The 8,595-nt window shown below is 41.5% G+C and overlaps 1 pseudogene; it reads right to left on the bottom strand.

Annotated features, from left to right (window-relative positions):
• Positions 1 to 842: 842 nt before the first annotated feature.
• LOC102257481 lies at positions 843 to 2,842 on the bottom strand (annotated as a pseudogene).
• Positions 2,843 to 8,595: the final 5,753 nt, after the last annotated feature.

Below are 8,595 nucleotides of genomic sequence, written 5' to 3'. Positions count from 1 at the left end.
AAAAGGAGACATATGTAAAACTTTAGACAATAAAAAAAAATTAAAAAATTAAAGAATTATATTTCAGGAGTTCCTCTGCACACCTCTAAAGGAATTCATCACCATTATTTATTCAAATCCAATTCCCCCAGGAGAAACTTCTCATTACAAATAAGTACCAATAAATTAGATCTGAAGGGAAAAAGAGAGAGAGAACTTCTGAATGAAGTTACAAGCCTAGTTGTCTTATGAGGACAACTTTATCTCTCTTTTTTTAAATGAAGTTGTTTTTCTAAATTGAGAAACGTAAGACTTGGGTACATAAAATAAAACCAATTTCTGGGGTGGGGAGACAACACTCACAATAGAAAAAGTAAAACTTAACACTGTCTTAACAGAACCCAGAGAATAGTCTTTTAATTGAAAATTTCTAGATGCTTCATAATTATCTTTTTAATACAAAATAATCTATTAAATTTGCAATTTGTGGTTCTTGGGAACAAGCTGGGAAACCTTCAAACCTTGAGCTGAATTCCATGGGGGGTTGGCTATTTGGCTTTTGAATCGGTTTTTCCTTGTCTGAGAGGTAGCAGCAGCAACAGCACCCACCTTCTGCACAGCTTCTTTCTTGGCATGATGAGCCTATAGAACCGCATAGACAGCTTTATCCACCACAGAGCAGAGAGACCCAGGGAACTCTAGCATGTGCAGCAGCCCAATGTTGTTGATCTCTAGCAGCATTCCCATATTTTCTGCCAGGTTCTAATGCATGGTTTTGATGAGCAGAAGCAAACGTTCTCCCAGCATCTGCCCCTGCACATGGACAGCAGGCTGAATGGCAGGCAGAGTGACGGCTGCGGACCACAGAGGCAACAGCAGCATTAGATGCTAAATTCTGCACACCTGTGGGGGCACTGATTCTCTGAGAGGTAGTAGGGAAGCACGAGAGGCCAGAGCATTACCAGCTGGAGCCAGGTGGTGAAGAGTTGGACAAGGCCCAGGCTGGCATATAGCACTTGGCATTCCTTGGAGGCTTTGAGGTCTCCCACCTTACTGGCAGCAGGGAATAGGCCTCATCTGTGCTAACTGGTTAGGTGTATAATAAGGCCTTCCCTAAGCCTGTGGAACTGCTGGCACAAAGTAGCCACCAGCTGCAGGCTGGAACTGATTTAAGATGGCCTAGCAGGGAGTGCTCTTTTTCCGGCCACCCACTGCATATCCTGGTTGGTCAGGTATGCAGAGCCTTTTCCCTTCCTACGGGCCAAGGCAACATAAAGAGGCTTGGAGCTCATGATGCACCTGTTCATCTTGGTGACTGCTTTGGTTGCTTCAGGAGATGAGAAGCAGACAAAGCCAAACCCCTTGCTTCTCCCATCCTCCAGCATTACCTTAGCACTGATGATGGATCCAAAAGGAGAAAACTCCTTGAATTCTGATCATCAATGGTGTCATCCAAGTTCTTAATGTAGAGATTCCTCTGCCTGGTATCAACTATTCTTTCTTCTTTCAGCTCTTCAAATTTCTGTTTTAACTCAGCCTATTGCTCCACTTTCTTCTGTGCATGGCCTACAAAAATGACTTTCCCACTGATTTTCTTTCCATTCCTCTCTTCCATGGCCTTAACGGCATCCTCATGTTTTTAGTAACTCACAAAGCCAAAGCCTTTGGATTTCCCACTGGGATCTGTCATCACCTTGGCACTCAGAGTCTGACCAGCTTTCAGATTCTCATCATCCACCTCTTTCCCAAAGTTTTTGATATACACACTGGTGAACTCCTTGGCTTTGGCTCCACACTCTTCCTGCTCTTTTGAGACTTGAATCTGCCCACAAACACTTTGAGGTCATCGAGGAGCATGCCATTCATCTTCTCCATGGCCTTGTCCGCAGCCTCTTTGGTCCTGAAGTGAATAAAGGCATAACCCCCCAGCCATTCTCATCACATACCACGTTGAAGAACAGTATGTTTCCAAAAGCAGAAAAAGTCACACAAAGTGAGTTGTTATCTATAGGTTTGTCCAGGTTCTTGATGAAGATGTTTCCCACATCAGACTTTCTCAAAGAGATATCCCTCTGAGACGACATGATGGGGCTCCCTAATCACATCAAAGTTCATGGTATTCAAGGCCTGCTCAGCGTCAGCCAGCTGCTGGAAGTTGACATAGGTAAAGCCCAGGAGCTGCAGGGGATCCCGTCTCTGCAGACAGGGACAGACAGCACAGGCTCTGCAGGACTGAACTTTTCATACCACTCGGCCTCGGTGACATGCGAGTACAGGAAATGTGAAGAGACACTTGCTTATCACACGGACTTGGGAGGCAACACTGGCATTGAGAAGTCAATGTCTAAACTAAGATGTACTGCTTTTAAAAGTAGTAAATCAGGAATACATACTGGTATTGACTTATACTTAATAAAAACTGCCTCAATGTTACTGGGCCAAACAATTGTAAGCAGGCATTCAACTTGTGGAGAACTGGCATCAAGGCCCTGCTGTGCATCATCAAGGTGGTGGATTCCAACTACCCCAAGACTAGACTGTGACTCCCCAGGTGTTTCCCACCCTCTGGACACTGGTCTGTCCATTCATTGATGACAACAGAAGGAAATTCCTTATTTATGCGAAGGATGACTGTCAGGGTCCTGGAGGCCTGCTGGATTACATTGATAGAGATTATTCCCAATTTCCTGGGTGGAGAGTGCATGGTATGTACTTAGATTGTGAAAACAACACATGTTTATTATGGAAAGCACAAAAAATACTATAAAGAAACCAGGTCATCCGTCACCCCACCCGGCCACAACGCTGTGAAGCATCTGGTGGATTGCTTTCCAGAGTTTATGTTTTTCCTTTAGTAGATGTTCTATGCACCTGCTTTCTACACAAATAATATTTTTAGTACATAAAACAACAAAAAACGAACACAAGCTGGCTGCAGTGTTCATCTCATCAGTCCCCACCACCTGAGTCCACCAGGAGGGCTTTTTGTAAGAGGCCACACAGGACAGAAGGGGGCTCTTCTCAGCACCGGGGCTCACAGGTGGCAAGGTGAAGATGAGAGAAGCGCCCTAACTGGTTTGGCTCAGTGGACAGGGCATCGGCCTATGGACTGAATAGTCCCAGGTTCGATTCCGGTCAAGGGCACATGTCTGGGTTGCAGGCTTGATCCCCAGTAGGGGGCGTGAAGGAGGCAGCGATCAAGGATTCTCTCACTGTTGATGTTTCTATCTGTCTCTCCCTCTTCCTTCCTCTTTGAAATCAATAAAAATATATTTTTTTAAAAAGATGAGAGCAGCTGGCACAGACTCAGAGACAGAGGAGCAGGCAGAGGAGTTCAGGGATGGCTTATTCCAGACTGCAATTGCTACCTCCACCTCCCCCTACCTCTCCCCTTTCCTTGGCCTTTACCAAATTACTGTCCATAGATTCCATTTGTTTGTCCTCATCAATAACCTTGAGAACTTTTTAATAATGAAGTTTTGTTTTGCTGATAAAACCTAATGTTGAGAATTGTTTAAATCAGCAAAACTTGACTATGATAAAGTGGAATCTGTAGTTCAGGCTATGAAACATGGGCACTGACCTCTAAGATGAGAGGATGAGCGAGGGAGGGAGGGAGAGGATCTCCTTTTGTTTTTGGTAGCAGGAACACATTAAGTTCAGTTACCTGTGTTGTGAACATTTCCCTCAGCTCTAGCCTGGCTCACAGTAGTTTCAGTGAAATTTGTGATGCCAGCTCTTTAGAATGTGAAATGAGCAAATTGACAGGTATGTCTTTATTCTAATGAAAGAAGTGGTGAACTTTTGTCTCTCCCCAGAGACAAAGTCTACTCTTAGTCCTATTCTTGGTTAAGTGCTTTAGGTGGGACTTCATTCCTGAGAGAGGGGTACAGCAAATGACTCCAATCATACACATATAGCATTCCTAAATGATTCAGGGACTGTGACAATGACAAATAAAACATTTACAAATAATGCTGGCACAAATGGCTACGTGGGGGTAAGAGCTACTTTGACCACCTTGCCATCCTGTGGAGGCTGTGAAAGAAGTCAGCCAGAAGCAGATGTTAAGGAGAAATCATTTCAACTAAGAGGTTGAGCCCCCAATATCTAGCTACGCCCAAAGCCATATGAAACAAATTCTCTTTTAGCTTAAGCTAGTTTGGATAGGACTTCAATAGAATTATATCTCCTAAATATAGTGAGGAACATATACCTGTACTTAAAGCTCACTCTGATAAAATCAAGGTGAAAGAAACATTAGAATAATTTTACTCTTTAATCTAGCCCATGTTTATTTAAGGTTCCAATAACACAGTAGCTAGGTCTTTTTTCTTTTAAAGAAATCTAATGGTATTATGCACACTATATGCTAAATGCAATGAAGTCACCCAAATTTAAGGAGATATGGGATAAGAGAACATATTTTTTAAAACACCAAAGCTAATTATTCCATACTCTGGCAAACGGGCCTGTTTAATTCCGAAGCACGTTTGACAGCAACTTCTAATATTCTCCAAAAGTAACATGACACACTTTCATATCCTACATTACCTAATCTCAATGGGATTTGTCAGCCTACTAAATCCCTTCTTTTTATTTTTATTTTTTAAATATATTTTATTGATTTTTTACAAAGAGGAAGGGAGAAGGATAGAGAGTTAGAAACATTGATGAGAGAGAAACATCGATCAGCTGCCTCCTGCACACCTCCCACTGGGGATGTGCCTGCAACCAAGGTACAAGCCCTTGACTGGAATCGAACCTGGGACCCTTCAGTCCGCAGGCTGACGCTCTATCCATTGAGCCAAACCAATCAGGGCAATCCCTTCTTTTTAATATTTTTATTGATTTCAGAGAGGAAGGGAGAGGGAGAGATAGAAACATCAATGATGAGAGAGAATCACTGATTGGCTGCCTCCTGCACGCCCCCCACTGGGGATCGAGCCTGCAATCTGGGCATATGCCCTGACCAGGAATCAAACTGGTGACCTCTTGGTTCAACTGCTGAGCCACACCCAGTGGGGCCTAAATCCCATCTTTTAATAAGGCTTAGAAGAGTTACTAATTTTTCACTTCTTTATTTCACTTTGTTTTTTTAATGAGTAGATGGAACTTGAGTTTATATCTCAGTATTAAATTCTATTATCAGATCCCTGGCTGCAGCTACAGTATGCTGAAACCCTAAAGGGGATTTCAATGATGGTCTCACAACAGAACAAGTCAAACAGGAGTTTTGTGGAACTATCCTATATAATAAAAGCCTAATATGCAAATCGACCAAACAGTGGAATGACTGGTTGGTGGGGGGCGGGGCTGGCGCCAGGCCAGCCAAGATCTGTGCCAGCAGGGAGAGGGAGGGGACAGTGATGGGGGGTGGCAGCGACCTGCGGCGACAGCGGAGGGGCAACTGGGGGGTACTGTCCTCCCCCTCCCTCATCACCCCACTGGTCACCTCCCACAGAGGGAAGCCACAAGCGGGGTCAGCGGAGCGATTGGGGCCAGGTCCCACCACTCACCTGCTGGCACCGTCCGTCTCCCAGCCTGCCGGTTGCCTCCCACAGAGGGAGGCCAGACAGAGGCTAAGACCCGCTCCCTAAGCCATCAATCGGACATCTCCTGAGGGCTCCCGGACTGCGAGAGGGCAACCAAGGTACATGCCCCCCCCAGAGTGCACAAATTTTCATGTACCAGGCCTCTAGTTAAAAATAAAACGCCTGCCTCTCTGGAAGACCCAGAAGCTGATGATGACTTTAAGCAGTCCTAGAAAGAAGGCATCCTGTTTGTCATCTCAGAGATAGGTCTGAAACAAAACCAACCAAAAAAGAGTTTTGTGGCTGTTGATCTGTAGTAGTTGCTGCTACAATTACTATGAGGATACAAGAGTCAAGAGAGAAAACAGAAAAAAAAAAAGTGCATTAAACAAAAAGACAAGTGTAGGAAGAGAATTTGCTCATGTTTTCATAACAAAGCGGCTAGAATGCTGATGTAAAAATGTGGTAAATGTTTACAGACTGGTAAATATTAACACGCTCAATTTTGCAATTCAAAGCATTTTGAACTATTTAATGCTTGGAATAACTCCAGTTTGACTTTATAGTGACTATCTCAGATGATAATGATCCTAGACATAATTCACTGCACAAAATGTAAACAATAGTGCTGATTTTAATGCATACTAAAAGCCACACACAGTTGTCAAATCACATAAGGGGCAAAAATTTTGTTCTTTACGGCACATCTACATTTATTAATGTATTTCTTCTTTTGCCTTATCAACTACAAGATTAAATATAAGTGGGGACAAAAGTACTGGTTATTAGGCATTCATTCACCATCACACCAATGTGATTCACCTCTGCCATGTCGCTGACACACTGCTCTAAAACGTTTGTTTGCTGTTCAAGAAAAAACATATCTAATTTGAAACAGCTAACCTCAAGATCCAAGAATCACAGCAACAGCCTACTATAAATTATCAAAATATCTGATCTTCCTATAATACTTAAATACCTTCATTCCTAGTTTGTGTAGCCCAGAGAAACATAGTAAACCACATCCTTAAAGAAGACTGGCAAGCAAAGGCATTTATTAACTATTAAGAAAAATGATAATTTCCTTAGCGATAGCAGTGTGTAAATGTAATAAAAATAACTGGGTAAGAAAGATTTGTTTTAGTGGAAGGAAACAAATATTTAGGAAACAAAATAATTCGAAGATATCTTTTTATATCTCACCTGTAGATTTAAACTGGAGAATGTCAAATTACAATTGCTTTGCCACATACACATAAGGTAGCTTAGAAAAACAGCTCATTGTAAAAGAATTGAACCATAAAATAAATAAATTACTGAATTCCGTTACCTTCAGGTTGATGTAAAAGTTTTAACTTCCACTAGACAACCATCTCACACCTGTCAGACTGGCTATCATCAACAAATCAACAAATGACAAGTGCTGGAGAGGATGTGGAGAAAAAGGAACACTTGTGCACTGCTGGTGGGAATGCAGACTGGTGCAGCCACTATGGAAGACAGTATGGAGTTTCCTCAAAAAACAAAACATGGAACTCCCATTTGACCCTGTGATCCCACTTCTAGGAATATATCCCAAGAAACCAGAAACACCAATCAGAAAGGATATATGCACCCCTATGTTCATAGCAGCACAATTCACCATAGCTAAGATCTGGAAACAGCCTAAGTGCCCATCAGTAGATGAATGGATTAGAAAACTGTGGTACATCTACACGATGGAATACTATGCTGCTGTAAAAAAGAAGGAACTCTTACCATTTGCAACAGCATGGATGGAACTGGAAAGCATTATGCTAAGTGAAATAAGCCAGTCAATGAAGGAAAAATACCACATGATCTCACTCATTCATGGATAATAAAGACCATTACAAACTTTTGAACAATAAAAAAAAAAATAAAAATAAAAATAAAAATGATAATTTCCTTAGCGATAGCAGTGTGTAAATGTAATAAAAATAACTGGGTAAGAAAGATTTGTTTTAGTGGAAGGAAACAAATATTTAGGAAACAAAATAATTCGAAGATATCTTTTTATATCTCACCTGTAGATTTAAACTGGAGAATGTCAAATTACAATTGCTTTGCCACATACACATAAGGTAGCTTAGAAAAACAGCTCATTGTAAAAGAATTGAACCATAAAATAAATAAATTACTGAATTCCGTTACCTTCAGGTTGATGTAAAAGTTTTAACTTCCACTAGACATGCCACAACTCATGAGTATGGAGTGGGTGATCTGTCATCCAGGCCCTACAGCAGCCGTCAGTAAGTGTTTTGGTAACCACTCTTTTTTCATACCAAGCCTGAATTTCCCATATTGGTAAGCACTCAACCTTATGACAGCCACAATCAGATCTGGCCAACTCAAAAGCCCCAATGATAACAAAAAATATTTTGTTTCATCCTTTTATTAACTTAAGAAAAGCAAGTTTTTGTCTGTTGTGTGTGTTTAAATTGAAATGAACAGTGCCTACTGACTTAACTCAGGTTCTACCTCCTAAAATGTGACTCTTCACCTATTTAATTTTTATAGTTCTACATATTATCTTCTATTTGCAAAGTGCTTAGTCAATAGTATCCTAAATCTTGTGTACATGAGAATAGGGAAGTAAAAAAAAAGATGTAGTAATCCATTTCTGGTAAGGGTGGGTTAGATTATTGGAATAACCCTCAAAATATAAATAACTGAAAATGTTGAAAGATAAAAAAGTCTCTTAAAAGCAACAAAAAGCTAACAATACTGTAGGCATTACCAAGCCAAAGCTGAAGGAAAGGGGTGCCCAGATAATAGGAGAGCTCAAAAGCTCACTTTTCCTTTGAAGGTTCTTGCTAAACCCATAACAGATCCTCCTTTAAAAAAACACACAAATATTTTTATTGATTTTTTTAGAGAGAGAGAAAGGGACAGGGAAAGAGAGATAGAAACACTGATGAGAGATTGGCAGCCTCCTGCACACCCACTTTGAGATGGAGCCCGCAACCCAGGCATGTGCCTTGAACCGGAATTGTACCATGACCTCCTGGTTCACTGATCGACACTCAACCACTGAGTAAATACCGGCCAGGATTTTCAGATT

The sequence above is a fragment of the Myotis brandtii genome, unplaced genomic scaffold (assembly GCF_000412655.1).
Source record: "Myotis brandtii unplaced genomic scaffold, ASM41265v1 scaffold165, whole genome shotgun sequence".
NCBI classification, from domain to species: domain Eukaryota; kingdom Metazoa; phylum Chordata; class Mammalia; order Chiroptera; family Vespertilionidae; genus Myotis; species Myotis brandtii.
The sequence above is the reverse complement of the archived record's forward strand: the minus strand, read 5'-3'. Positions and strand labels throughout refer to the sequence as shown.